Source organism: Acomys minous, assembly GCF_964271855.1.
Source record: "Acomys minous genome assembly, chromosome: 5".
NCBI classification, from domain to species: Eukaryota; Metazoa; Chordata; class Mammalia; order Rodentia; family Muridae; genus Acomys; species Acomys minous.
In genome coordinates this window covers 121355715-121381372 of record NC_140494.1, presented here as the reverse complement: position 1 = coordinate 121381372, position 25658 = coordinate 121355715, and the positions used below count along the sequence as shown (strand labels likewise).

Below are 25658 nucleotides of genomic sequence, written 5' to 3'. Positions count from 1 at the left end.
TACCTCGCTTCTGCAGGAATCTATTTACCGAGCTGTGCAACTGGCAGCCGGACTCAGCTCGCACTCTTTTATCTTTGCTCGGGTTTATATTACTTTTCTCTGGCAGGCTTCTGCTTCTGCCTTTCATCCATGTGGGCCACTACTATTTCACCACCCAGCTCAAGCTTCACAGCCGTATCTCTTCCCTCTGGATTCCCCTAACAGCTTTTGTCTGAAGCAATTTGTGGTTCTCAGAGTGCGCAGTGGTGTGTGGACATTTTTCTTATTATGCGCAAGGTGTGGGATAAGATAAGGAAGGGGTCGTCAATATTCAAACATTTTCAAACTAGGAGAGGGGACTAAAAAAAAAAAAAGTAGCTAAAGAACAAGCTGGAGAGATGGCTCAGAGGTTAAGAATTAAAAGAACAGTTAGGCCGGTGCTAAAGGAAGACATTCTTAGCGTGGTCAATGGGCTTCAGAGAGGCCACGGGGAAACTGTCCCACCCAAATTGTCTATTAGGAAAGAGGTCTTTTGAAACTATTGAGAGAGCAGCAGATTGTGTGGGCAAAAGCAGCATCGTAGTGGGGAAAAAATACGTGGTGGTTAGTAGAGATCACAGATACACTTTAATGTTCTCAAGAAGTGGGATTCTCAGAAGGATAGGGCAGCTTGAGTGGACAGCGCCGGCAGGGCAGTTTTGTTCGGTTCAAAGAATAGGGGGATATTGAGTGTGTTTGGGGGATAAAAGAGTTAGAAATTGGTAATGGGGGGTGGGGTGGGGGGGGAAGCTGATTGAACAGTCTGGGCCTGGCTGAGATCCAGTGCACAAGGGCAGGGGTTAACCTTGAGAAAGAGTAAGGGTACTTTTCGCTGTGGGCAAGGGAGATCAGAGGAAAATTGAAGGCAGAAATAATAACGAGAGAAGGGACTCACGTGTGAGGGGGATGGCTGCCCTTATAAAGAGAAGGCTTAGAAAAGCCCAATTTCTGCGGCCAGTCTAGAGAGGTATCAGTTTCCATGCATCCCTTTCACACTTATTTGATTGATGTCCCGCCTGTGCCGAACACTGCTGGGCCCTAGCATCGGCAAAGATACACGTTTTCGTGTACTCCTGGGATTTGTTAGGTTAGCACTCATGTGAGATTTCGGTTTTTTTACCCTTGTGGAAGGCTTTACGTCGGATGTACAAACGAATTAGAAGAGTCCTTTGTTAGAGCAAATGTGCCGGGTTGCAGCTCGAAGCACCCGTGTGACAGTGTGGTCCTGTTTGAAAGGTAAAAGAGAGGAGAAACCGAGATGGGGGAAAGTCTACATTAAAGAGGGAGACAGAAGTGGGTAAACTGAGGCTGTAAGCCTTCAGGCTGTTAGACGGGACTTCTCTCTGCTCACTTCAGATAGCAGCGTAAACAAAGGTAACAGCGCCTCAACTTACTCCAGTATTTAGCTCAGCTTCTCTGCTAAGCCAGGTGTCTCTACGGCGGCCGAGCAGGACCAAACTTTATCCAAGCCACGTCATCTAATCCACCTAGAAAACGCCCAGGTCTAGAGACTTCTTCGGGTCAGCAACACCTTTGCCCGCGATTTATTGATGAGAGGCGGGGAGAATCACCTTTTCTCTTTTGCAATTGGTCATAGCAAGGCTGTGGGTTCCGCCCCCTGCGCTGCCACCGCTGACAGGTTTTCGGGACTGTCATTTCAGGAGTCTCCGCCCCCTTAGGCACGGCCCCGCCCTTCAGGATGGCCCCGCCCCGTGTCGGCCCCGCCTCCCGCCCCGCCGCTAACAGGTTTCCGGGGCTGCCACTCGAGGAGCCTCCCGCCCTCCCGCCATGGCCTCGCCCCTCACCGTGGCTGCGATCTCGCGGGAAGAGCCGCGGGCACGGCGGCGGCTCGGCTCCCCGGTAGCGCGCGGAGCGGGCGGGCTCTCCTCACACGAGCGCTTCCTCGCCGAGAGGCTGGAGCTGCGGCAGCGCAGGCCTGGGCCGCCGTGTCTCCGCCGCCCGTTTCAGTTTTACTCAGGGCTCTGGGGGCCGCCCATCCGCCGACGCGCCTCAGGTGAGGGAGCTCGGCGTGTCGCGGCTGAGGAGGCGACCCGGGGTGGCGGTGGCAAGCGGGCTCGCGACGGGGGCGGCTCCCGGGGGATGCGCGGCGCTCCGAGTGCGGGGATCTCGGTGACGGCGGCGGGGGCCGGGGGGTCCCGGGGCTCCTTTGGTTTTGGGGTAGGGGGAGTGGGTGGCCGCCCAGATCGTCCCGGGGCTCTGGGGTCGCGGGAGCGCTTCTCGTGTCCTGAGAGCCCGTGTGCTGACATCGCGCGGTTCCGGGACGAGGGGATCGTGTCTGGAGACCCCGGGCAGTTGCGGGGTTCAGGAGACAGTTTAGACAGGTCCCGAGGGTCCGGGGAGCCCTACGAGCGGAGGAGGATCTGCTCGGCATTCCTGGGCTACAGCGGGATGGTGTCAGGGCTCTAGAGACCTGGGGTTTGTTTAAGGTCTCCTTGGGGTGACTAGGGCGATGCCCCTGTCCTTCCAGACAGGAGGCGACTGGGTGGGTGTGGGTGGGGGCAGGAGCATGCACGGGGAGACCAGCGTTTGTATTGGGGTTTCTACTTCGCCCAGAGGGGGGCGGTAACTGTGCGCGATGGTCCCCATTTCTTTTTCGGGGCGACCAGGAGAGAGATCTCGCAGTGTGGGCGCGGCTCAGCGGGCTTTGGGTCTATGAGGGGTGCCAGACCCGGTTTCAGGAGCCACCCCACGGCACTGCTTGTAGCTTTCGGTATTTAACATTTTCGATCTGGCCTCTCTCTCTCTAGTTGAGACTTGACTCAGTGCTTAGTTGGAAGATTGATCCGGGCAGTCGCCTAGCTGGAGACTCAGTGGGTTTGTTCTGCAGTTTTCTTTTCTTTTTGCCCCGGGATCCCTGTAGGGACGCGCTTGAGCTCTGAGCTCCAAAGGAGCGATACCCGACTTGGGCATGCTGTCTGGACAAATTTTTTTTTTTTTAAGGTATCAGAAGCTTGAGAGATTTAGCTCCTTAGGTTACGGATAGCTGTGCAATTTGGACTTTATGTTCTAAGTAGTCTTTCATGATCCTGCCATGGTTAAGTCTGTCCTGAATTTGCCTGGGTGTTAAGTATTGCCAGGAAGTGTCTTCTTTTCTAAAGCATTTGTGGAAGAGGGGTAACTTAAAAAAAAAAATATATATATATATATATATATATATTACATGGTCTCCAAGCCAGATTTCTGCAAAAGTGTCATTGGCAGCCTTTTAAGGATGGCCTACGGAGCTCTTTGAGAGAGTCGCGGTGCATCAGTTTCACTGTGATTTTAATATTACAGACTTCTTGATGACTCTGCCAGACTTAGGTGAAACTTAAAATGACTTCTTTGTATCTTCTGCCTGTGAGTGGTTTTAAAATGTGTGTTAGAATGTCAGCATTTGCCTGGCAGTTCTGTCTAGGCAGTCTAATGTCACCTTAGTCTAAGGGAGTTTTGCCGTGGGATCTGTAAACAAGAAATACAAAATCAGGTAAATTGAAGAATGGCAAAGCAAAGAAGTCTGCCTTGCCAGTCTTTTTATCAGATTTTTTTTGTTTTTTTGTTTTTTTGTTTTTTTTTTGGTTTTCGAGACAGGGTTTCTCTGTGTAGCCTTGGCCATCCTGGACTCACTTTGTAGACCAGGCTGGCCTCGAACTCACAGAGATCCGCCTGTCTCTGCCTCCCGAAAGGTAATTTCTTCTGCCTTTTTAGTCAGGAAGATTAGGAACAAGGTAATGAAGGTTTGGATTTTGCAGTCACATAAACAAATAAAAAAGGGAATGTTTTGTAGTGTTGGGCTTTGCAGTGTGGGTAATAGGTTGGTTTTCATTTTCTCACCACAAAGTTCCTGATCCATTTTTATGACCATCAAAACTGATCAGTTGAGCAAGTATTTTGTTGAAACCAAAGCCCAAAACACTTAAAAAGATCTCTGTCTTCAAACTGGGATTTTTGAGAAAACAGACACATGACAAAATAGGCAAATTTCAGAAGCTTTTTTTTTTTTTAGGCTTTCAGACTTCTAAATGAGCATAGACTGACCCATCTGCAAAGAGTGGATCATCTGTTAGGTGTCATGATGTAGTGACTGCAGTAATGCATCTTACATTGAGAAGGAAGCAACAAATAAAACCATTAAATTTTGATGCTGATGAGAAAAAAAAAGCCAGGGACCTTGGGAAACTTTTTTTTTTCTTAAATAACCCCTACATAACAATTGACATCTGTTGTGATAACCAGAAGCTGAGCTTTCTATCTTTAGAATTATTTTTTTAAAAAATTAGGATCAGTTGAGCTTGGGCATTAAGTAAATGTTGCCTCTTTGAAAATGCTTTTGTGGTGTAAGCCTGAAGAAAATCTGTAGGAACACAAGTGGAACTTACCATGTTTGGAGGTGTCTTCCCCCCCCCCCCCCAGGGTTTCTCTGTGTAGCCTTGGCTGTCCTGTAGAGCAGGCTGGCCTCAAACTCACAGCGCTCCACCTACCTCTGCCTCCCAAGTGCTGAGATTAAAGGCCTGCGCCACCACGCTCGGCCTTGGAGGTGTCTTTAGGAGGGGGAATGGCGGGTAGAAAGCTGTCTGATTTCATACTTTAATATTCCTTGAATTCATTACAGTTAGCAGTGTTGTTTGCATGAAAATTAGGTAAGTCTAAAAATGAAAACATTTTGTACATTGCAAGATTGGGAAATATATAGCATTTACAAGCTTTTGTCAATGTTGCCACATCTTCCTGTTTGTATTAATGAAAAACAAAGGTATCTCAGTTGCCGAAAAATTATGGGGGGTAAGGTGTATAAGTGAGGTGGGGAGCACAAGATAAAAAATGTATGACTAAATGGTAAAACATTTCAAGATACTGAGTATTTGATTGAATATAGGGTGTGTGTATGTGGTGGGAGAGTGCTCTTGAGCTGACTTCAGAAAAACTTTTTATTCTTTGGTCAAACATAGGCACATTTAATAAATATGTTTTTCTCATAAGGCATATGAACCATAAAAATAGTTTTACAGTTTCATTATTACAGTGCTGAAAATGAGAGTGACAAGGTGGTTTTTGAATCATCATTCAAATTCTAAAATCATAATGTTATATACCAAAGCCATTTCTAGAAAGGAAATTGTAAGGCATGCATTGTAATCTTCGCTGTACTGCTAATAGTGTGACCTTTGATAATTCTTAGTCTCTCAGGGCCTTGGTTTCCACCTTTAAGTATATATGTAAATAATGGATGCAAGAAAAGCTTTGTCCATAATCTATACAAAGCTCAGTTCCAGGGATTGTACTGCATCAGTTTTTGTGTTAGAGATTCTGCAGTGTGACATATACAAAGAGCAAAGAGAACACGAGTGGCTCGTTCTCAGGCTATAAGTAGTTTTATATAATACATGCATGTGTGTGTGTGTGTGTGTGTGTGTGTGTGTGTGTGATCTGATTTCAGAAGCTTCTTTATAGAGATAGGATGTATTTAATTCTAGAATATACAGTCATGAAAGTAAATGCTTTTCTTTGGATCACTTAGTTTGCATATTACAGTGGTCTTATTGTTTTTAGCATTTTTGTTTTTTGTATCTAATCCCTTACTCTATGGCAGAATACCTATGCAACAATGCTAGGTCCTTACTTAATTCTGGGGTAGAATGAGTGAGCTCTTTAGGTATTGGCCCTAGGCTTGACCCCTCAATTCCATCCTTATACTGCTTTCAACATAATGTGGATCTGTTCACTGCTCCTTACTTAATACGCATTGTTCTTTAGCTCCAGGATTTAGTCCTGACTGTCATTACAAGGCCTTTCATCATCCCGTTAGCTCATCTGCATTTTCTCCACCATAAACCGCAAGCTCCAGTTGCACTAATGAGATCCGCTTACTGAATGAACCATCCTGACTCAGAGCCTTCAGTTAGATTGTTTCCACAGCTTAGCGTGCTTTCTCATATTGCTGGAAAAACTACTGATTTTCCATTCCTCACACTTTGCATTTTAGAGCCTTTATCCTCTCTGGTCCTCCTTCCTACCTCTCTGGGTTATTCACTCAGGCATTCTTGTTCATTCATTCTCTTATTTTCTGCTGTAATTGTATCTTTTTCTGGATCAAAGACAGGTTTACATTTGCTGTTCATTTTTTAATTCCTCTTGCTTGTTTACACATATTTGGCTTGCCCTACATGTTTGAAATACAGAAACCAAACTCAGTGTCTTCATAATGTCCTACTTTCCTAAACCCATCTTCTAGATTAGCTTCTCTGCCTTACCGACAAACTGAGAATAGTCTGTAGTTCTGAGCCTCGTATTAAGAAGTGAGACTCCCAGTGCAATAGAGAATGCTATGCAGTGAAACAGGAAAGTCCTGGTTTTTTGTTTTTTGTTTTTTGTTTTGAGGCAACTACAAACAAGCTCTTGGATTGCTAGGTGGGATGCTAACTAATTCAAGAATTTAGGCGATTGATAGTTATACCTTGACTGCTTCTTACATGGAAAGCAGTATTTGCTAATGTGTGTGGGTATTTATACCACATGTTCATAGTTGCCTTCAATCCATTGCCTTTCATTTTCAAAGCAAGTTCTGACATTAAGCTGTTCTCAATCATTGCCTCCCAAGACGCAGACTGTGACTCTGTCTAGGTCTGGTTTATACCACGCTCTTTCATATTACACTGCTTTCTAAATTAGGTTGCTTATTTGGTGTGTTAAGTTACTGATAGATATTTTACTCATTTTATAAATGGAAGAAATAGGTTGTACAGTTTGTCTATGTGGTATCTACCACTCAGTGCCTAAAAAGGAGACTTTGTGGTCACATTGGCTTTAAAGACTATTTAGCCATAAAGCTTAAGCATATGAGAAAGTTTCATATGCAATAGTGGTTGAACAGCTTCCTCAGAATCACCTAGCCAACCTATCTGTGAGGTATTTTCTGCTCAGCTGATATAAACACTGGTGTGAAACTATTATTAGAGCCGGGAATGATGGTCCGAACCCATAAGCCCAGCACTGAGGAAGCTGAGGCAAAAAGATTGGGAGTTTGAAGTCATCCTGGCCTAAATAGTGAGACTTGGTCTCAAAAAGCAAAAAACATGTTATTTTAAAGGAATACTAGATGCCTGGTTTTTCTCTCCAAGAAAAGTGATGCTGAGGATCTTAGAGTCTTAAGGACATAGCTCAGAGAAAATCCTGAACTTGGATCATGTCATGTGGGGCCTCCACAGTGACTTTACTTATCTACTTCCTTAATCTTGTTATTTTTTCCTTCCTTTTTGTTTTGCTTTAGTTTTTGCTTTTTAAAAGAAGACTTTGCAGATTACTTACTGAGTTACTAGTATCAGTCTTGCCAATAATCTCTTACCTGCCTAAATATGTGTATGTTAACTAAGGATTACAAAAAAAGCATAAAACATAATCACTTTTCTGAAGGGACATGGTGTATGGGTGTGTAATGAATGAAGTCTAGTCTAGCGGTTCTCAACATTCCTAATGCCGCAACCCCTTAATAGAGTTCCTCATATCGTGGTGACCCCCAACCATAAAATGATTTTCATTGCTAATTCATAACTATAGTTTGCTACTGTTAGGAATTGTATCTTTAATGCAAATATCTGATATGTAGAATATCTTATATGCCACCTCAACCACAGCCGCTGTTCTTTCTAGTTCTTAGCCCAGGAATGATTTCTAATGGCTTGTTTAATGAAGCTTTATACATACAACCACCAATCAGGTAAAGATACTGAATATTTATATAGCATCATAACTTCTCTTTCCTAGTTAGTATTTTCCAAAGATAATTTACCTTTCTACAGATCACAATTTGTAGATTTTGTTTGCTGTTTGCTCTTGAACTTTATTTAAAAAAAAAAAAGGAAGCAAGTTTTTTGTGTGTGGGGGGGGGTGGGAAAGGTTCTTTATTTAACCTAGTGTCTGTAAGATTAATTATTTTTGGTTGTTTGGAGTTTTTTTGTTTTGTTTTTTTTTCAGACAGGGTTTCTCTGTGTAACCCTGGCTGTCCTGAAACTCACTCTGTAGACTAGTTTGGCCTTGAACTCACAGAGATCAGCCTTCTTCTGCCTCCCAAGTCCTGGATTAAAGGTGTGCACTGCCACTGCCGAGCTTCATTCATTTTTTAAAAATTAGCAATAGTTTATTTTTGTTCATTGCTGTATATTATTCCATTGCATGTGGACATATGTACCTATTCTTTTTGTTGGATATTTGGGCTATTGACAGCTCATAGTTCTTAGAAACACACCTACTAATAGCAGTTTTGCACATGTGTTTTAGTGGGCATATAGAGTCAAACTTTGGCTATAACCAGAAGTTACTTTAATTTCAATATATTTGGCACACAAGCACAGAGTATACATAGAAGGTTCTGAACTGTAAAGCTTTATATAGATCTGCAGAGGTATTTGAAGCAGGCCACTCTTTGCTTGATCTCAAGAGTTCAGCTGGAAGGCATGTCTGTTCAGACCTATGTCTTTTGCTTCCATCTTAGTCCCCCCCCCCCTTACAGGGTATGATATTCCCACTGGAGATTTGGAAAGATGCTAATTTCTATGCTGCCAGAATTATTAGTTTTTAAAAACCCCTCATAATTTGATAAACAAAAGATTTTGCTTGGTATTTCTTTGATTATAGTGAAATTGAGCATCATAAATTGATTTTTTAAAAGAACAATTAAATGTTAAAATATTTATAAGAAAGATATTTTAAAAAGAATTGCTCAAGCATTGCCTTAGTGGATATTTTAAACTAGAAAGCTTGTTGTGTGGACGAGGCTGGCCTCTAATTCATAGATCTGTCTGACCCTACCAAGTTAAGGTGTGTACTACCACTCCTGGCCTATTTTCCCTTCAAATGGAGAAAAATTTTGAATGGTTCTCACAAAATCATAAAATTCCAGTGACCAAAAGTCTCAGATAAAGTCATTGTTACCTTGAGTTTTTGTGTATACTTCAACAGATAGTAGATGTTCATGTGTATACACTCATACCTGGCATGCTCAAGGAGTAGTTACGGATGCCCACAGTTACCAGTATCTATGAATAAAGTCTTGTATACAAAGTGATATAGTGCCCACTTTCAGTCTTCTCTAGGTTACTTATTAGCGCCTAATACAATGTAAAGGTTCTACAAATAATGCCAGACTATTGTTTAAGGAATAATGATTAGGAAATCGTCTGTACAGTCACCAGATGTGGTGGCGCACGCCTTTAATCACAGCACTTGGGAGGCAGAGGCAGGTGGACCTCTGAGTTTGAGGCCAAGATAGCCAGGATACTGTTTTTTGTTTGTTTGTTTTGGTTTTTTTTTTTTTTCAAGACAGGGTATCTCTGACTATCCTGAACTCGCTTTGTAGACCAGGCTGGCCTCAAACTCACAGGGATCTGCCTGCCTCTGCCTCCCAAGAGGTGGCATTAAAGGCGTGTACCACCACCGTCTGGCTAGCCAGGATATCGTTAAACAGAGAAACGCAGTCTCAAAAAACAAAAACTGTGTGCATGTTCAGTGTAGGGTTTTTCCATGTAATTCTCCCCACTCTGGGTTGGTTGAATCATCAGTGTGAAACCAGTAAATATGGAGCACTAACTTATGTATGTAATATATGTGTGTACACATGTGAATGTGCATATAAATGTGTATGTACATAATGTGTGTGCCCATGCATATGTATATAGAGTGAACATGCACATATATATGTCAGAACCTGAGATGAATTTTAGAGAACATTAATTTAAAATACTGTTTGGTTTAGATGTGGTATAGTATATCATACTGTGTACTAAAAATTAGAAAGGGTCTAAAAATGATTAGTATCTGGCTAGTGGCCCAGAAGGAAGGAAAGCAGGGTCTGGCAACAGTTGGCAGTAATTTTCTATAAGACAAGTGCCCTTAGCTCTTTTTATTATTAGATCAATTCTTTGACAGTAGCACTTCTGTTTGTAGTACTGATTCGGTACTACTGTTCTTAGAAGGAAAGCAAGTTTTTAAAGAAATCAGACAGTTGATACCTGAAAGAAATTATTTAAAGTACAAAAGCTATTTGGTGGTATTCAGAAGAACAGTTAGGGGAGAACTCTTATATTAGACAATTAGTATTTCTTTGCTTGTAGTTAAGAGTTTTAGCAGAATTTTCGTGACATTCTTGGTTAATAGTAAGAATTTGAGGTAGAAAAACTGCAAATAAAAGTCATAATTTTTCTAAACTCGTATTTGCCTAATTAAAAAGCTAATCAGCCTTGGTATCAACATTTTAAAGTATGTATTTTTGTGAGCCTTTCTTATGATAGTAATCAAAGATCTTTTTAAGCTTGACTTAAATGTGATTGCTGAATAAGTGGTTTGAGCAGTAAGAGTCAGATGGTGAATGGGAGATGGCCTAGCATTTAAGAGTGCTCGCAGAGGTCCAGGGGTCAGTTCCCAGCACCCACGTCAGGGGGCTAACACCCTTCCGTGGCCTCTATTTATGGACGCTTAGACACACGTGCAGGAGGCCTCCCACAGACACAGGCACAGTTACATGCAAGTAAATAAAGAAAGAAGCATACAAATAAATACCAAAACAAATAATAAACTATACTTTTAAAAAGATTCATACTTTTGGGGGGATTACAAAAATCAGATTCTACAGTGTTTTAATGGTTTAGGGAGAAGATACTTGCTTTGTCAGTGGTTTTTTTTTTTAATAGTCCTTTATTTCAACCCTCCCCCCCCCAACACACACACACACATCTTGGAAAGTCTCAAGTCCTCTAGTTTGAGGATAACTATTTACTGAAAAGTGTCGGATTGTGTGACTCAGGATCAGTAGGAATAAAATCAGATGTCAGGTTTATTGGAATTCATGTATCCTATTCAGCATAGATTATAAAGTGATAAGGATACTAAAGAATTCATGCCTAATAGAGATTTGTGATATTTGGGGAGTTTTACAAAAAGAATTTGTTAGAGGTAGAAAATGCTCATATTTCAATTGTTTTTTGTTATTTTTGTTTTTTGAGACAGGGTCTCTCTGTGTAGCCCTGGCTCTCCTGGAACTTCTCTATATTCCAGGCTGTCCCGGAACTCCGAGATCCGCCTGCTTCTGCCTCCTGAGTGCTGGGATTAAAGGCGTGAGCCACCACTGCCCAGCCATAGTGTTCTATTTTGAAATTGTATATTTTTGTAAAATTGAATAGTGTAGAGAATTCCTTTTACTATATGCCTATTACTTGGTATCCCCTAATGCCAGCACCTTCTATAATCATGCATTTATCAAAAACAAGACTTACAGGATGATTTTTGGAAAAGTAATTTAACAACGTTTGACGGAAATACTTGTTACATATAAAAAGTGTTACCTACTGAAGTGTATACAGTACTGGAAAACAAAGTCTTTGTGTGTAAAATTCTTGACAAACTGGTAAATTTGATGTAGTCACCATTTAGTATGCCTTAAAATCAAGCCAGTATTGCCACCTATTTGATTGACTTTTACTCAAGGGGAGCATGGGCCAATACCAGAGATCTCTGCCTTCAATGAAGTTAATGACTTCCGTTATGAGAAGATTTTGCTGGCTGCCCCTTCTGGAGTGTAAGGGGGTGTGTGAAGGCGTTCACCACCATGTCCAGCTACATTATTATATCTTAATGGGAGTTAAATACTAGTGTGATCAAGCAGTTTTCCAGGAAACTTTTTGGTTTTTCAAGACAGGGTTTCTCTGTGTAACAGCCCTGGTTGTCCTGGACTCATTTTATAGACCAGGCTGGCTTCCCCCAACCCCTACCCTGAGTGCTGGAATTATAGGCATGCGCCACCATGCCCAGCTCCCGGAAATTTTTCAAAAAGTCTTTTATGGCCCGGCAGTATAGAAAATAAAAGCCATTTTCACATAATTATATTGTTAAGTACATAATTTTAACTTCCAAAGTCAGCTTTAAGTTGTCTTTATTATCCCAGAAGGCTGTTGCTTATTATTTTATTCCTAACACTTTAGCAGTGTCTAATAGATAACAGATGCTACATGTTGTATTAGTGAGCACATCAGTGATTGACTGAAGCCACATGGATCTAAGATCGAAGGATTGAATAATGATTGTAGTTTCCCCATCTCTGCATTAAGTTTATTTCTCTGCTTTGTTTCATTTTTACAATGTTTGCCAAAACCAGAAAGTTGGTGGCTTATTAGGGTTTATATTGCTGTGATGAAACACCTCAACCTAAAAGCAACTTGGATATGAAAGGGTTTATTCAGCTTACATGTCCACATTGCTGTTCATCAACAAAGGAGGTCAGGGCAGGAACTCAAGCAGGGCAGGAAACTGGAGACAGGAGCTGATGGAGAAGCCATGTGGATGGTGCTTACTCAGCCTGCTTTCTTATACAATCCAGGACCACCAGCCCAGAGATGGCACTACTCCCAAGTGGGCTGGACCCTCCCCTATTGGTCACTAATTGAGAAAATGTCTTACATCTGGATCTCATGAAGGCATTTCTTCAACTGAGACTCCTTCCTCTCTGATGAGTCTAACTTGTGTCAAGTTGAGACACAAAACCAGTTGGCTTCCTAGATTTAGCTGAAAATGATCAGTAAGAAGTTTGGTCTGGTGGTGATGGCACATGCCTTGAATCCTGGCACTCAGGAGACAGAGGCAGGCTAATCTCTTGAGTCCAACCTGGTATACAGAGTGAGTTCGAGGGGGCCAGGACTACACAGAGAAACCCTGTCTTCTCCAAAACCAAACCAAACCAAAAAGTTAGTTTCAGGGGCTGGAGAGATGGCCCAGTGATTAAAAGCACTGGCGGTTCTTTCTGAGGTCCTGGTTCAATTCTCAGCCCCTACATTGTGGCTTACAACTGTCTATAATTGTAGTCCCATCTAATTCTCATAGAATCCAATGCCCCTTTCTGGTACGCAGATATACATGCAGACCAAACACCCATCTACATAACATACAGAAACAAAAGAACATTAGTTTCTGAGAATCAGGACACTCCTTGTCAAATTGAACTAGAGCAATGAAAGAGAAGTGGAAGATAGTTCAAAGCAGAATTAGAAGCAGTAATTTACATTTGCTTTGTTGCATATGATGACTATAAATGAGGTCAATGAAATTTTATCACTATTTCCTACAAGAGAATATATTAGGGGTCCACCTGCTTTTTAGATAGCATCACTCAAGTATAATTGGCGTACAGGCAACTGCACATATTTAATATATGCAATTTAATAAATATACCTCTGAGTACCTGGAATCCTTTGTATTCAGGATTGTAAATAAATAAACCTACTACCTCCACAAATGTCTAAATGCAATCTTTCTTTCATGTCTCTTCACATACCCATATCCCACCACCTTAGACCATTGACCTGCCTTTTGTCACTAGGTTGTTTTGCAGTTTTTTGGAGTTTTGTATGCAAGTGATCAGTCAGTACTACATAATTTGAGGAGGAAAGGTCTGGCTTATTTCACTTGAAATAATAATCACTTTGAGATTCTTCTCTGTTGTCTGTCTCAGTGATTTCTTTTCTTCTGTTATTGATGTTTGTTTCACTGTGTTATACTGTCTGGCACTGTGTAGTCCAGGCGGGGCTCACAATCTCCTTGCAGCAGCTCAGAGTGCTAGAATTATAGGGGTGTGTCTTAGGGTTTCTTTTGCTGTGATGAAACAGCAAAACAATTTGGGGAGGAAAAGGTTTATTTTATCCTATAGCTTGTAATCCATCATGAAGGAAAGTCAGGACAGGAACTCAGGCAAGGTAGGGACCAATGCAGAGACTGTGGAGGGATACTGATTACTGACTTGCTCAGGCCTGCTTCTTATAGCACCCAGGACTACCAGCCCTGGAGTGGCATTGACAGTCGGCTAGGCCTTCCCATACCAATCTTCAGTCCTGAAAATACACCACAGGTTTGTCCAAAGGCCAGTTTGATAGAGGCATTTTCCCAATTGAGGGAAATTATTCTAGCTTTTGTCAATTTGATGTAAAACTAGCTAGCACAGGATGCATCATAGTGCTTGTCTATATATATATATTTTTTAATTGAATAGTAAAGTTTCATGATACATATACACCAAAATTTGTTTATCATTTATTTGTTGACTTGTGAGTTCTTTAAGATTTTTAAGATTTTATTTACAAATATAGCTACTATAACAGTAGTCTATCAATCTAATGTAGATCAAGTTTTCTTCTTCTTCTTCTTCTTCTTCTTCTTCTTCTTCTTCTTCTTCTTCTTCTTCTTCTTCTTCTTCTTCTTCTTCTTCTTCTTCTTCTTCTTCTTCTTTTAAAGATATTTAGGTAGAGAAATGGCTAGAGTCCAAGGCTTATGGTTTAACTTTGTGGAGGAGTAGCATTATTATAAAAGGCCAATTTTTTCCCGGTACTGCAGAGATAGCTTATAAATTAATAAAAGTAAAGAAAAAGAGCCAACAGGAAAATGGCAGAAAACATAAACATGTACTTTGTGTAAAAAGAAGTGCACATGACTTTAAACATAGGAAAAGTTTCATAGAAAGCTAAAATAAATTTTTAGGAAAACATTTTCTATCTCTGTCTCCTCCCCACTCCCCTCATTTTCTGTGTGTGTCTATGCATAGGCTAGAGAGCAGCTTGTAGATATTGGCTACCTCCTCTTACCTTATGGATTCCAGGGATTGAAGTCAGGTCATTAGACTTGGTGGCAAGCACCTTTACCAACAGAGTCATCTCACCAGCTGGAAGCTAAACAGCTTTAAGTTACTGAAGATAAGAATGCTTGGGTTTGTACACTTTCTGGCTTGAAGTGTAATCTTAAATATCAAGTTTTTAAAAACTACCTTGTGGTTCAGTTTCCTCACCAATAAAATTGAAACATATTAATACTTTCTTGAAGCAGTGTAATGAGAATTAGTTGAATTAATACAGACAAAGCCCTAAGGGAAGGCATCCTTGACACACGTGAGTGTTCTTTGACATTACTCTGAGCCAGCCAGCGTGGCACATGCCGTTAATTCCCACCACCAGGCGGCTGACCCAGGACTGTGAGCTGCAGTCTACTCTTAGCTATAGAGTGAGATCTGGTCTTAAAGAGCACAGACCAAGCCAAGAAGACAAAATGGTTAAATACTATTTTCAAAGTACAGATTTAAACAAGGGCATGTTTTTACTTAGCAGATTAACAGAGATTAAGAATTAATGGCAAGGATATGTAGACTTCCTCTTCTGTACTGTAAGCAGGAATGGAAGCATGTACAATTTCTTTGGTAGAGGAGTTGATTTACTAAAATGATAAATGTTCGTGCTTTTTAATTCAGTCAGTTAAAAGCATTTCCTTTGTTCATTATGCTTTTAATTATTTTATCAAAAGCCATAAATGACTCTTAATATGATCTGGCTAAAAAATAATGGTATAGCTACACAGTGAGGTGTAATATAGCCATAAAAAATAAGATAAGGAGCATTAATGCCTAGTCTCATCTTCCTCCCCCCAGCCCACCCCTCTCTTTGTACCTCTGACTGGCATGGAACTCACTATGTAGACCAGACTGACCTTGAACTAAAAAAAACTATGACTTCCTTGGCCTCCTGATTTGCCACTATGCCTGGTTCTACTCTTCATACTTTTTAAGGGGGGGGGGGCGCGGGGAAGCTACAGAAATATTTATGGCAGGCAGTATTATTATAAGAAAATTAATTGTTTATGTATGGTGTACATATACATGCACACAGTAAAACACATTTATTATGAAATATGCATCAACTTCTTAAAGAATATGAGTTAAAAAGAAGTAATTGCGGGGCTGGAGAGATGGCTCAATGGTTAAGAGCACTGTCTGCTATTCCAGAGGTCCTGAGTTCAATTCCTAGCAACCACATGGTGGCTCACAACCATCTGTAATGTGATCTAATGCCCTCTTCTGGACTGCAGGTGTATATGCAGGCAGAGTACTGTATAAATAATAATAAATAAATATTTTTTAAAAATATTGCTTCTAAAAGGACTGGAATAATGAAAGTCGGAGATGCTACACTAGTTTGTGTTTATATTCATACTGCTTCAGTGGTTCTGTTTCTATGTTTAAATCTTGTCCTTTTTGAAGCATTACAGATCCTCTGGAAGTTGATACCTTGATACAGAGAAGCCCCACTCATCCTTACTTCTAGTACTGTATAAAACACGTGATGCAGCCTGCATACTTTTCCCAAATCACATGAGTTTGCAATCATTACTGTAATCAACATACACAACTGTTCCCCACAAAAAAAAATCTCTGGGTCATCCTGTTATAGTCATCTGTAAGCCTAACCTCAGGCCTTAAAAAGCATATACTCTTTTTTTAAGTTGTATTAATAAGTGTATAGCTGTTTTGCCTGAATGCTTATGCACCATGTGCATGCCTGGGGCCTATAAAGGCTAGGAAAATGCCCTGGATACCCTGAAATTGCAGTTGCAGATGGTTGTAAGCTGCCATGTAGGTGCTGGACTCAAACCCAGGTCGCCTGGAAGAGCAGTGAGCAGTCTTAACTCTGAGCCATCTCCAGCTTCCTAAAAGTATAACATCTTACAGGAAATATAATGAATATATTAAGAAAACTGTACAAAGAACAAAAGATGGTTTCTTGGTTCATTGTACATTGCAATAATAGTATTGTGATTGGGAAATTTATATTAAGAGTTCCAGGTGGCTAAAGATTAGACAAGGTGGATTAGTAATTCTGGTTCTACATTAAGTGCCATTAATGAACTAGATTTATAAAATAAGAAAACTGATAGCTTTCTGTGGCCCCTTTCAATATAATCTTTATTTTGTGGATAATTTCATTTTGAAAGAAGGCTATGATTGTATTTATTTGTCAAATACGTACATGACTACAAGATGCCGATCACTATTGTAGGTCGTGGAAATACCAGTGAACAAAACAGGCAAAAATTCTTGTCTTCATAAAACTTATATTTTAGATGCAACCATAAGGATAAAAAGACATAAAGCATGTTTGATGGTAAATGATGAAGAAGAATAGGGAGGAAAGGAGCTGTGTGGGAAAAGTTGCAATTACTTTTTTAGAATCTGTTTAGGAAAAGCCATTGACAAGGAGGCTTTTATTTTTATTTTTTGGTTTTTCGAGACAGGGTTTCTCTGTGTAGATTTGGCTGTCCTGACCTCACTTTTGTAGACCAGACTGGCTTTGAACTCACAGAGATCTCCCTGTCTCTGCCTCTCGAGTGCTGGGATTAAAGGTGTGCACCACCACTGCAAAAGTCATCAGTGAATAGATGTATACAGACAGTACAAGGTGTTGTAGGCCTAGCACTGGAGCATGGTACAGGTAGTTGAGTGGAACCTATCACTGAAATGAAGTGACAGTAATGGAGGATGAACTCAGAAAGGTGGTGGCAGTGGATGGTAGGTAGGTCAAGCAAACTCTTAGAAGGTGACTGTGTGAATGTTAGCTTTTAGTCTAAGGGATAAGGAAGGATGAGTTTGAACAGAATAGTGGTTAGATGTAATAGATGTGATTAGACATTAAAAAAAAAATCTTAGTGCTGGGCGTGGTGGCGCACGCCTTTAATCCCAGCACTTGGGAGGCAGAGGCAGGTGGATCGCTGTGAGTTCAGGACAGCCAAGGCTATACAGAGAGACCCTGTCTCGAAAAACCAAAATAAATAAATAAATAAAAATTAAAAAAAAAATCTTTCCACTTTTAGGGAATGACCAAAGGTGAGCAAAACCATTAGGAGGCAGCTGCATCCATCTAGGTGAAAGGCTCTTACTTAGATCAGGTAGTAGGAGTGATAAGATTATAAGGTCAACAGATTTTTTTTTTTTAGTAAGATGAGAAAGAAGGGTTCAGAGAATGAGAGAAAAGGAGAGGGTAAGTATAATATGGACTTTTGGCATGATTACAAAAAAGGATAGAATTTGCTGTGAAGGATAAAACTGAAGGAAAAGATTTTGAAGGAGAAAGGTTTTGGACAAAGTAATTTTCGAGTACATACTAGGTATCCGATTGAAGAAACTGCAGATGCCTATCTCTTGAAACAAAAAGGAAAATGGACTAGAAATTTAGTTTGACAATCGAAAGAGAACAGAGAAGATGACTTCAAGAGGGAGAAAGAGTAGACAGCTGAGGTCCCAGAACTGAGATTTGGGGCACTTACAGCATTTAAAAGTTGGGCAGCACCTGATTGAAGTGGAAAAGCTGGCGAGACAGAGTCCTAGAAACAGATAGAGAAGAAAGTACTCCACAGAGGGAGGACACAACTGTTGTCTAATGCTGCTGACTGTTAAAGAGGAAGACTGGTAATTGATCGTCATTTTTGGCAATAGGGAGTTAGTATTCTAATAAGAACAAGTCTGATGAAATAGTGGTGATGGTAGTGGGAGAGCTCACTAGAAGGGATCTAAGAGAAAGGGGGGAAGAGTTAGAAATAAGCAGAAAGCACTTTGAGAAATTTTGCTGAAGAAGTGGTAGTAGAGAGAATAAGGTGAGAAAACATTTGTTTTTTAGGTGGAAAACTGACATATTTGTAGGAGTTGAGTAAGGAAAATTTTGATAGGGAGTGGGTGGTGAATAGAAGTTGGAGTGCATGGATAGAAAATTGGGCCATCTCTGACCATAAACAGCTGGTGCCAGTAATGAAAGAAGTGAGAACATTTGGGCAGGCACAGATGTAGTTAGAGGTTTGTGAGGTTATGGAAGTTGTATTGCTTCTTTATTCCTCCGTAAAATGGGTCAGCATCTCAAAAAAAAAAAAAAAAGTCAGCACATGAAAATGAGAAAAGAGGAAAGAATGGCAGGTTGAAGAACAGAGTATAAAGTAGTTCTGTAGGAGAGCAACAGTAAATAAAATAAATAAATAAACTTGTTAGGCATCATTAAGAGTCACTTAAGATTTCTGGCCTTGAATTTAAAGAGAAAGTACTTACCCAACAAAACCCTTGGAATAGGTGGGGAATTGGGTTGGTACCAGTTTTAGCCAACCAAGATTGACAACATATCAAAGAGGAAAACTTGTTTTGTGCAAGAAGACAGATGTTGCAGGGTATTTGCTCCCTGAGGTTGTCAGTTGAGAAAACTGTTTCTTGTGGTGTGACTGACCCTAAGCACACACCTTTAACCCAAGAGCTTTCTGTTTACTGTAACAAATAATTGCTGTGTGCCTTGGCCTTAGCACACATCTTTTATCCATGGCCTTTCTATAAACAAGATTAAATAAAGTTAACCCTAGGTCAAGAGGTGGAGCAAATAACCAGTTGATAGGAAATGAACATAGAAAAAAACCATAGAGATGAGAGAAGTCAGGAGGACAGATAGAGAGGAATTAGAAAGGAGAGACATTCAGTTTGAAGGGTATTTAAGACAACATGGAGAAGGAGGAAGGGCCTTTACCTTCTGGCATGTGAGCTGAGTAGGAAGGCTTTTTTTTCTTCTGAGATGTGACCTGAGTAGAAAGGTCAGCTGGCTGCTTTCTCTGGCTCTCTGAGCTAGTAAGTTTTCACCCCAGCATCTGGCTCCTGAGTCTTTATTGGTAATATCAAAGGAGTAGGATTTTGTTTTTTAAAAAACAACAGAGAAAGTAATAAATGGTTGAATAGGAATTTAACCTCAGGCAAAGAGAATGAGAAGGGAAAAAGTGATGGCAGTAAGCTAAGCAGGTGTGGTGGAACAAAACTGTAGTTTTAGCACTTAGGACGAGACAGAAGAACTGAAAAATTTGACTTTACTCTGGACTGCATGTCTCAGTAAACCAAGATGAATTATAAGTAAGTAAAGATAGTGAACTGATAAAGCATGGTGCTTGATGGTGTTAAACAGTTGCATTCATTAAAATTAACACAGTTTAAGCTTTGACCGTGGGCATAAGTGGCTAAAATAATATTGGAATTAAAGTGAACTCAGTTTAAGCTTTTACCATGATATTAATGACTAAAATAAGATTGGAATTAGATCATGGGAAGAGAGACTGTCAAGGAATAATACCAAAGCAGGGATTTGGGGAGGAGACAGTGATAATGGTGGAATGAGTGAGCAGCTATAGTCCTGAAGAAGTAAGTGGAGCATTTGATAAGTAATTAACAACAATAGTCTGCTGGCAGTAGAATCCAAATTGAATGTCTCGGGGAGAAGCACGCAGAAACGTGTGGAATGGACACAGGACACTTGTTCACCTCCAGGCTCTGTAGTAAGAGGAGCCAGGAGAGTGAATACAACACACACAATAATAAGGGAGAACTAAGTAACAGTTAGACAAAGGCCGTATATGGATGGGGCACAGGCAGTAGGAAGAGTGGGTGTTGGAGGATAGCAAAAACCTAATGTAATTTGTAATTGAAGGCCTTTTCTTCTTGTTTGATGTCTTTTTAAATCTCTCTCTTTTAGAATCATTTACAACTTAGAAGCATTCTCTGTATTTGACTATCCAGAATCTTATTCTAAAAAATGAAATGTCAACAGGGTATAGTGGTGCATGCCTTTAATCTGAGCACAAGGGAAGCAGAGGCAGGAGGATCTTTGTGAGTTTGCAGCTAGCCTGGTGTACATAGTGAGTTCTAGGGCAGTCACAGCTACATAGTGAGACCTTAAAAACTAAACTAAACTAAATAAAAATTGCCATTCCCAATACCAGGGTTAGCGGAGGAGCATCATTTAAGTTTTCCAGGACTGATTGTGAACATTAATTGTTGCAGCTGCCCAGTTATTTCCTCCGTTTAGTTTTAGCTGTGAGCATTCAGCATAGAATAATAACAGGTTTCCCTCACAAGGCTGCCTCTTAATAACAGGTTTACCTCACAAGGTTGCCTCCTTCTAAGTCTTCCAGGAATATCTAAACCAGAGAAAAATAACAGCTGTTAAAAAAAAAAAGCCGCTGTTCCATTTCTTTTCCAAAGTGTGTCCTATGATCCCTATATTTATTAATTGTATCACAGATGCCTTTTATATATGTCAGCTAATATCTGTTCCCATTACAACTGTTTGAACATTAAATAAAATTTAAAAGCAATTCAGGTAGCCTTACACCAGTTTAGCACATCTTGAAGTAGAGGCAAGGTAGGCTTCCAGGTTAGCCAGTGAGCGCATTCACGCAGACTCAGAAGATTCAGATTCTTCTCACTGGTTCAGTTCACTTTGCATAGGAAAGAATTCTTATGTTCTAAAGCAACTGTCCATATCTGCCACCCTTTAATACAGTTCCTTAATGTTGTGGCAAACGCCAACCATAAAATTATTTTATTGCTACTTCATAACTATAATTTTGCATTGCTATGAATTATAATGTAAATATCTGATATACAACCCCTCAAAAAGGTTGCAACCCCAAGGTTGAGAACCACTGTTCTACTGTTCTAAAGGATGAAACAGGCGACTCCCCCCTCCCAAAGGACAGACGTAACCAGAAAATCTTGTATCCTACTAGCCTGAGTCCCTTTTATGTCAGAATCAATTTATGGCAGTGAGGTAGGCCCAACATTGAGCTAAAGTCAGTTCCAAGTTGCTGTCACTCAGTTGTAGAGTGGATATTTTAGGTGACAGTTGTAGTATCTTAGAGTTTCTTCCTTGGTTGTATTCTAGTGTCTTGAAGCTTTTTAATATGTCTATAATAAACCAAAATGCTCTTGCTTCTGTCTTGTTGGTTTAGTTGCTATGTTCGTGGGTTTCTAGCATGTAAGCAACACAGCACTTAACCAAGCATTCCTTTCTGAAAGGAGGATGCTGCAGTGGTGAGAAGGTAGGAGCTAGATCGCAAATTGTAACCAACAATTCCTAACCTTTCACCTCCAGATAATTGATTTAGCTACCATTTATACGGACGCTTTAGTGATTGATTTCTCTGTTTCCCACCCTGTCAAAAGTAGCCAGCACTGAACCAAAACAAAAAAGAAGCTGTTATGACTGAGGTTGTAACTCCAGCTCCACTGCCTCCCAGTAATGTGTGGTCATAGGCAAACCACTTCATCTCCCAGACCTGCTCCTCCCCATCCGCCATAACTGGAAAAGGCTAACTTTTTTTTCTCTCTCTCTCAAGACAGGGTTTCTCTGTATAGCCCTGGCTGTTCTGGACTCACTTTGTAGACCTTGTTGACCTTGAACTCACAGAGATCCGCTTGCCTCAGCTCCCTGAGTGCTGGGATTACAGGCATGTAACACCACACCCCTCTGAGAATGCTAACTCTTACCAAGTGTTTTTATTGGAATTAAATAAGCTAATGTAAAAAATTTTGAAAACTACAGAGTAGTATGCATTTAAAATTGTTTTTATACAAACTAAAGAATGAGCAGTTACAAGAAAGAAACCTTAATAACCTGAGAAATACTAGTCCTAAGAAATATTTTTAGTTTCTGAATGTCTAAGATATATTGTATATATAAAAAATAAAATATGCACTTCATTTTTTGAATTAAAAAGACAGTTGTATCATAGGTCAGCTGCTTGAATACTTGATTTTACTTAATATGTACACTAAATATTTCTTAGAATTTTTAACTTTGAAATATTGCCCTGGTGTTTTAAAAAGTCAACAATGGATTAGATGCTAGTTGTATTGCTTTATGTGGCTCATAGGGTGTGGTGGCTACCTTTATTTATTTCAGCAGTTGGCTTTTCTGTTATGTGCTGTGTTCTTTTCCTTTTTCAGAGCTTTGTTATTTTGAGGTTTCACACTGAAAAATAGCAAGTTTGGTTGTTAGTACTATAGAAGAAAACATATTTTATTTCTGAAACTCTGAAATGTAAAAGTTTGTATTTGAAAATGGAAGAAAATAAGATAACATGAAGAAACTTGATTTTTAAAATTACCTAATTCATGTCTTAGGTTAATGTTCATGTTGATTCTGAATATATTAATTGAATTGTAGAATATCAAATGCAGTGTTAGTATCTTATTGGGGAGCCAACACACGTATGCTTCTTGAATTGACAGTACTGACCTTTTTGTTTGTACTAGTCAGTGTTAGCTATCAAAATAATTTTCACAGTGAAAAGACCAGTGCAGTGCATGCTTTTCTTTTACATAGGGGGTTCTATATTGACTATTTAGGAGTTGATGAGAGAGACGATCTAACATGTATTGGCTTTGCTACCATTTACAGTCATACAAAGGAGTTAACATTTCTATAATTTAATTCTTCCTTCAACCTGATAAGAGATTTTAGTATCCCCATTTTGTGAAAGAAAATGCTGAAATTTAGAAATTAAGTAAACACAAAATTCTACTTATTGAGTAATCTTACATTTCCATTTTTTTTTTTACATTTCCATTTTCAAAAAAAGAAATGTGCAATAATTCTCTTGGTTTTACTATTCATAATGCATTTTTACACCCTGGAATGCACAAATGATTTGGCCATCCTTTTTAGCAGTTTGTGATAGGCTTTTTGTATGCATGTGCACCTATGTTTATTCTCCTAGGCCTTCCTTGAACTTCTTAGAACTGTGAGTGTGTAGTCTTAAAAAATACTTTCTCCACCACTTTTTCTAATATTGCCCCAGTTTTGCTTTTAACTGGCCATATGTTAAACTGTTTTGGTTTGTTTTTCGAGGCAGGGTTTCTTTGTGAAGCCCTGGCTGGCCTTGAACTCAGAGATCCTCCTGCCTCTGCCTCCCTGAGTGATGGGATTACAGCCACCATGCCCAGCTGCATGTTTAACTCTTAATATTGTCTCAAAGGTCATTGAGTCTAGTCTGTTCATTTGTGGAGGGCTGTCACCCTCTTTTTGTTTCTTTCGGGTTTTTGTTTTGTTTTGTTTTTCCATTTTTCTTTTGGAACAGTTTTATCCCATGTTTTCAGGTTTACTAATATGCTTTTTTCTCCTACGTACTTTCTCTCCTTTTTTTCTACAGGGTCTCACTGTGTAGCCCAGGATTGCTGGAGTTCATTTTATATCCCAAGTATATCTTGAACATGCAATCCTCTTGCCTCAGTTTGCCGAGTACTGAGATTACAGGCATATGCCACCATGCCCAGCTGAATTATGGGTTCCTGAAGTAGCTATCATAAAATTTGAGGGGATGCCAGTCTCTTAGTATTGGCAGAGAAATGGAAGAAAGAAAAGCTTACACGTAGAAGCACATGCTTTGCAACAAAGTCAAAGCCTTGTGTTCAGAAACTTTTAGTTTTACCTAGTTTTAGTTTACTCTTGCCTGGTTCTAGAGCTAAATGGCTCTTGGCACCTGTGCTGTATCCCAGGAATCCCATATGGGCTTATTGTCCAGTAGATTTGCAGCCTTACTGCAGTTTGAGCATCCAACCAATAGCTTCTGGGTTAAGATTAGGTGGAGACTGACCAGGTTCAGAAGTAAATCTTGATTTGTACTAAGTTGAGTTTTGGCGAGGTTGTGCTTTTTGGGGTCGTTTGGCTCTTGACCTGCTTTTGGCTTGCTTTGAGGTCTTCATGAAATTGGAGTGGTTAAAGAATCCCTCGGGAACAGGAAGAAATTCAGATGAAATGAGATGTGGGGCCATTTGTGTATCTGAACCTGAGCTAAAGTCTTTGGGGAGAAGGGCAAAAATAATTTATTATTCTTAAATTTGAATCAGGATTGCTAATATATTCAGGTGGAGAGAGAGGCTCTAACAGTAATAAAATGGTTGAGCTAAAATGGCTTCTGTTAAATACCTTCTTTGAGCGCTTGCTTGGTATTGATCTCTGTTTGACAGTTCAAAGGTTCTAAAACACTGTACTGTGTGTGAAAGCAACCATTAAACACTGACCTGTGTGCAGACAGAAACTTGTATTTATATGGCTTTTGATACTCAGTTTTAAATACTGACTTCCTGGACTTTTTCTGGATGATGATGATGATGATGATGATGATGATGATGATGATGATGTTTTTCAAGACAGGGTTTCTCTATGTATCCTTAGCTGTCCTGGACTTATTTTGTAGACCAGGCTGGCCTCGAACTCAAAGAGATCACCTGCTTCTGCCCCCCAAGTGCTGGGATTAAAGGCATGCACCACCACCACCGCCTGGCTGACTTTTTAATTTTTTAAAATAAGAATTTGAAAACATTTGCATTATTTACAAAGCATTTTTATAATAAATAGGAAATGAAGATCTCCACTCCACACAGGAAGCTGCTAAGATGATCAAGTAACTCTTTGTGGACCTGTGCGGTGGCAATGAGTAATGGAATATGTTGTGGTAGAAAGCAGTGGGCTTAAATTAGAACAGAAAATCCCAGTCAGTTATAGCTTACTTTGATTGTATATAGCTTTGTAACCTTGAGCAAAGTAGTTAAACCTAAGATAGCTTTTTTCCATGTGAGAAATACGTGTGTTTGGGAGGTATGGGTAGATGTGATACCGTCTGCCCTACATGTCAGTATGAAGATCACAACGAGGGTGTGAAAGTACTTTTGGAAATGTAGAACTATACACCACAAGTGTAAAAATCGTTGATAAAATTAGCTCAGCTTAGTCAAGTCTTGCTTTTAACTGTGGATTTAGTTTCTCATCTAAATATTGTATTCTCTTTATTGCTGATAGTTTAGGAAAAGAAAAATGAAAATATGTCTAGGTTGGAAAGTGGATGTAAATACATTGGTATCTTTGGCAGAAGATATAACCCAGAATGAAAGAATTAAATACTTTTAAATGTTCTTATAAAATTATTTGAAAATGTTTTATCTTTTGAATTCCTAGTATTTAGTATCTTTAACTGTGACATTGCATGTGAAG

General features: G+C 40.0%; 1 protein-coding gene across 1 annotated transcript in view; it reads left to right on the top strand.

Moving 5' to 3' along the window:
* Positions 1-1826: 1826 nt before the first annotated feature.
* The window catches only part of GLCE (glucuronic acid epimerase), a 65915-nt gene continuing 42083 nt past the window's right edge, over positions 1827-25658 (top strand). The window contains exon 1 of the mRNA XM_084781167.1: positions 1827-2032. The gene's annotated coding sequence lies outside the window, so the exon portion shown is untranslated. The remainder of the gene's footprint in view (positions 2033-25658) is intronic.